The sequence below is a fragment of the Felis catus genome, chromosome B3 (genome assembly GCF_018350175.1).
Source record: "Felis catus isolate Fca126 chromosome B3, F.catus_Fca126_mat1.0, whole genome shotgun sequence".
In the NCBI taxonomy this organism is placed as follows: Eukaryota; Metazoa; Chordata; class Mammalia; order Carnivora; family Felidae; genus Felis; species Felis catus.
The window spans coordinates 7,934,405-7,940,404 of NC_058373.1; positions in this window are offsets into that span (position 1 = coordinate 7,934,405).

Sequence of the window (6,000 nt, forward strand, 5' to 3'; positions counted from 1 at the left end):
GAGGCTAATAGCGGAATCCGATAAACCTGGTGTTAGGACGTAAGCATGCTGTCTTGCTTTTCCCCCTATATCTGCACGATGCAGGGACAGACAAAACAAAAAGGAAAAGAAAGTGGGGCAGAGGTAGACGCTGGGGCTGTCCGGCCCCGTGCCTACTCCTTCAGCCTTGCAACCCCCAGGCTGCTATGCCGGGCGAGGTGGGGGGCGCTGTATGGCCTTCAGTGGCTCTTTGCAAACTTCATCCCCTTGCTAAGCCCCACTGAGCTTGAACAAAACATTGCGTCCCTACGGCTTGCTTCATCCAAGGGGAGGTTATTTAAATTAAAATGTTACTAGTGGAAAATTCTAGTTTTCAAGGAAATGAGCCTCTCAGAATATAAAAGGGGAACTTAAAAACAACAACAACACAGAAATACAATGTTGGCTACATTTTTCAGGTCCCATGGCGGCTGGCATTTAGCTGGCTTCTGACCATGGAAGTCTCAGGAGAAGATGGGGTCTGGGAGGAAGGGAGAAGCCGAGATATTTCTCCTCCTCTCTCTGTTTGCCTTTGGTGGCATTTCTAGCAGGGGCTCCAGTGCCCAGTAAGAAGTTAGAACCATTCACTGTGGGTCTAATTGGTCCCGGCTAATCCCAGCCCCGGGGCTCCACCTTTGTCCCTGCAGCCTGGGGTAGTCGTGGGCCCTGCTGTCTAATCTCCACGCTGCCTCCAGTCTCTGGCTGGCTCTAGGCCTTCCCTTTGTCAGTGTGCATAATCAGCTCTAGTTTGTCTTTTCCTGGTGTGTTCGGATTAGTGTGCCCTCTGAGTGCCTTTCACTTTGCCTGTTTGCTACACACACCATTCATGTTTGTAGGATGGATGGTGCTGCCCAAACACAACCATAGAAGGGTCTACGGAAATTCGGGAAGAACTATGATAAAAATTAAGAAATTAACGTGCTGGGTGAGGGTTCTGGCAAATTGTAAGAGAAGTGGAGAAAGAGACCAAAGCTAGGAAATGGGAAATAACATCACTAGTGGTGCCTTTAATATAGTTTATGACAGAGCTTAGTAATTATACTTCCCAATGCTATCAACGTTTGTCTAAAGGACCGGCATAGGAATTAAAGAGTACTTGAAATGATTTACTTATGTCTGAAGCACGGGAAACTTCATTTTATAAAAAGATTTCTCTTGGGGATAGTTTCCTGCTTATAAAAGCCATCAAGAACAAAGCAGAGGTCAGGGACAGGTAGAGTAATATTTGGGGGAATTTCATGATGTTTTCCTTTGACGTTCGGTGGCCCTCCGCTGGCCAAGACCTTCCATCCAAGAGTCGCCCTGTTTGCAGGTTCTAGGGCCATGCTTCAGTGCGTGAGCATCTGTCGGGATGCACCGGTTCCTCTAGAACTCCATCCGGCAAATTGACCAGGGTAAAGAAAATCCTGATGGGGAAGCCATAGGAATTTGTGGGCTGGGGATAGGCTGCGGGGATGTGAGGAAGGGGTTGATGTATAAGCCCTACCCTTTATCAGCACTGTGATGCTCAGCAAGTTAGCCAAATTCTTGAGCTATCCTCAGTTTCCTCATCTACAAAATGGGAATGCTGATGTTTGATCTGTAGTATTTGTGAAAACTACAGAGGTTAACATTTATAAAGTGCCACCAACACAGAGTAGAGAAGCAATCCATGGTAGCTGCTGTCACTGGCACTATATTCATCCCCATCGGCATGCTCAGTATTCAAATAGATACTGACCTTACTTGGTCCTTCTTTCCGGTAGCCTCATTATACAGAGTTGGTATTTTGAAGGACAGTTTCCCAAACCATGTTCCATGGAGCACTAGCCTCCCTGCTATCACAATTAGTCTTACAGAGATGATAAAATATTCAGCTTCCTTCTATTTTCTTGATCATAAACTCTTGTTAAGCACAATATCCAAATACCCTAGGATATAGTTTGTTAGACAGCGGAGCAGTGGCCTCAACCCTGTCCTTGGGGGAAACAGACAGATTTCTGCTCTAATCCTAGCCCCATTATTCATGGTTGCACGACCCAAAACACATTTATTACTGTTTTTGAGCTCGATTTCCCAATATGTAGTGGTGGTCATGGTAGTATTTACTTTGTTGTTGTATTGAAGGTTTAATAAACTCGGACTCTTTGCATCTGTTCCTGAATTAATTCCCAGTCAAGAAGGGAAAAGGGGTAGACTTAACTGGTATTAACAGTCATCCAGTAGTATCTCTTTCTAAGAACAGGAGATTCTTGGTCTGCCCACTGCATATTCGTCACAGGTAGGAAGTACACATAACACTTCTAAAACTGGAAAACTTGATTCTGAATCCGTGAGGTATGTAGGCTAGACTTGACATAATTCTGGGCCCCTCCACGCAAGAAGCCTGTTTACCAGTCTTGCTTATGGAGAACCATTGCTCTTAAACTTGAGCCCCTCCCCTGAGACTCCTTGCCACCCCAGACATACTGGTTCTGCCCGAGGGCACAATCTCACCTTGTCCATGGCCCCAGCTCAGGACAGTGGCTGGGCATCTGAGGTCATAGGTATTGTCTCCAGGCCCTTCAACTTTTGAATGATTGGATTTGGAAACTTTTAGTTTACATTGTACGATTTTAGCCTCTGGTCAAAATTGCACTGGCCAGTCTACATGACTGATAGTTTTGTTCTTTCCTGAGAGAAGTTAATTCTGTTTATTTTTCATTGAGGCAGATACAACCTTATCACTCTTTCTTCCTTTCCTCTATGAGGACTGGCCAGTGGGAGAGTGTTAGCCCAAGGAGAAGAGATAAGAAAATAGCATTTAGACTCTAACAAGGAGCCCTTGGGATCAGAGGGAGAGGCCCAGGAATGGATTAAATGCATCCTCATGATGCTACTGTTTCTTGCCACCATGTGGGGCCCAATATTTTGGGTTCTACTGATGACAGAAGGTGTTTGGTTGGTGGGCAGCATGAAAGCTTCGAAGCAGGAGTCAGATGAGGAAGACTGGGTTGGTAGAGAGCCTCAGGGGGGCAGGCAAGGTGAAGGAGACTGGGGTCCTGGTGGAATATATAAGGCTTTTCCAGGGAGATGGGTTATCGAGGCCAGAGGGTAATTTCCCAGCTTGTTTTAGCCACCAAAGCGGCCGTGGAAAGAGTGAACATGCAGCAGTGGAACATAACTCGAAAGGCAAGAACAACTCAGGGCCTAAAGAAATCAATAAAATTGACTAATAAAACACTTTACCTCAATATAGGGACTTACGAGAGTGGCTGCTATTGTTTTCTAGAAATAAACGTGTGATTTGTAAAAGACCATGTTGTTCCTATATGAAAGCTGTCTCCTGGTCAATACATGAGAAAAATGGAGAATTCAGGAGTAGGACCTGGTCAGAAGTCGGGGGATCTGAGCTTGTTGCAAATCAGATTTCCTGTACTGGTGTTCTCCTTCTCCCTCTCCCCCTCCCTCCTCCTCCTCCTCCTCCTCCTCCTCCTCCTCCTCCTCCTCTTCCTTCTTCTTCTTCTTCTTCTTCTTCTTCTTCTTCTTCTTCTTCCTCTTCCTCTTCCTCTTCCTGGTCTCCTTAAGACTGACCAGGGGTTAGAAGCAAAGCCAGGATTAGGACAAGCCTGTTTATCCACTCACATTTCTGATGTGTGCCAGTGTGATCACAGTTTCCTGTTGGAGCCCGAGTGTCTAAATCCCCTGATGCTGGAGGGCTGGCATTTGGAACATGCTCTTATTGCCTAGAGGGTATAGACCAGGACGGAAGGACATTGGCAGAATTGTGCTTGAGAAGAAAACATAATAATAATATCATCAATATAACAAAGTGGAGGGAGTTGTCCCAGCCAATGGCCTGGAAACTTAAGAAATTTAAGAAGCATCCTGGCCCAATGAGCTGTAACTGCTCAGAGTATTTAGGCTGATGGAAGTCAGCCACCAGGGCAAGATGGCCCAGAATAGCACATAATGTGGGAGGTAGAAATGGGTAAGAACAGAAAGCCCAGTTATTGTGAAACCACGCAAATTAAAAGCTGAAGCAACAGTTCATTGGGTAGCATCGCGCCTGTGTGTTACAGTGAAATATTCTGAATCGACAGGCTAACAGAGCAGTCTGTTTGAGGTCAGAAGTGGGAAGGCACGGTCCTGCAGACTGTATCTGGAATGAACAATATGAGGCTTGAGGCTTCCAGGAGACTAGAAATTGTACCAGTGAACAAAGATAGAAATTACCGTCACTGTTTATTGAGCACTGACTCTCCTGGTGTGTCAAATATTCATTTTATACTCATATTAACCTTTGAGCAACTATGGAAGGTGGTGATTTTAATAACACTTAAAAAGGTTAGTTTACTCGTCCAGAAACAGTGGCCGCTTTGTGTTTTGAACCCAGACTTATTTGGCCTCAAAGCCTGGTTTTGCACTGTGGATCATTTTATCGCTCTACAAGCCAGTCTGTTCGTAGAGCAGATGATCGCATCTGCCTTCTAGAGGGGCATGGCCGAACTTCTAAGTGATACCTGTCAGATCCTGCAGCCCTCTCAGCCCTTCCCAGCTGTGACTTATTAAGATCTGTGACTCACAACCAGCCCCTTGCGTTGCCACATTGGTCTTGACCGGAGAAAGGATGTCGACTGCCTTCTTCCATCAGTACATCCAGGCTTGAATTCATCTGGCTGTCTTAAGACCCACATTTCCTCACGCCTATCGGTGGGTCCTGGGTGCACCCAGACCTAGTGAGCTATATCCATCCCCGCATCCTCGCCCACTTTGCATGACAAGCTTCTCTGTTTAACTTGACTCCCCAGGGTCTAGAAAGTCGCCTGAACCCCAGCTGGATCCTGTTCACTTCTGCTGGGAGGTCTGCCGTTGAGCCCAGCCATGGCCCCAAACCATGCTGCTATACCGCCACATAGCTGGTGCTGTCCCGTGCCTCCTGGACTCCTACGAGTGCCCACTGTGGCAGCCGTATGGTGTCACGGAAATCGTCCAGCCTGAGCTTCAAAAGCTGGCCGTTATTTACTATCTGTGAAGCCATGCAACTTAATTTATCTGAGTCTCAGTTACCTCATCTGTGAAAAGGGGATAACATAGAGCTTGCCATGACAGTTTCGGGAGCACCTATCACGATGCTGTCTTTTGTTACATTATCCCATTCCAGCTCACAATAGCCCCACAATCCAGTTCCCTTCTTTCTTGGCTGAGTAGGACTCTTCTGTTCTGATGCCTTGTCTGATAAAAGTAGAAGTTTATTGTGTTCTTTGGTTACTGTGTATTGATGACCGAACTGCCCTTACAACGACTACCCGACGTAGCCTGGTTACTTTCTCTAGTTTCTCTCGTTCCCAGGTTCAAACTCCTCCCCCTTGTCACCAGCCATGTTGTTGAGCTACCAACCTCACAACTAAGACACGTAGGGGGCAGGTCACAGAGGTCCCTTTGGGCCGAGCTGAGCAGATTAGATGTTACCCAGCAAACAGTGACCGCCGTCACGTGTCGAGGGATGGTGGGTTGTTTGGGAAGGGTAATTTACCTCGTGGGATGCAGGCCCCGCCAGAAGGTGCACTTGTTATCAGCGGAACTGCTGCATCGCTGCTCTAGATTACAGCACGGGGGTGATGGCACACTTGTGCACCCCCAGTGAGTCCCCAAGCGTGAGCCCATTAAATAAATTAAATAAGAGGATAAGTATGAATCAAAATGTGCTCACGAACAGCTGCTCTACGATGTGTGAGCACAGATTTTATAATTCTGTGCCGCTGACAAGGTATTCTGGTACTTGATAAACTTAATAAAACACTGCAGTCGATTGATGTTGCTGTACCACTAAGCACAAGACTCCCAGAACATATGCAGAGAATGAAAAGAAATGTTCAGGCCTGAGACTAAAAGAAAACAACGAGGGGTCATTCAGTGGTGTGGCAGGCACATTCCCCTCCAATACATTGACGTAAACTTACGTGGATGGGTTATTTCCAAGAGTTGGGACGGTAACCGGCTCACCTAAGTTAGCATCTTAGG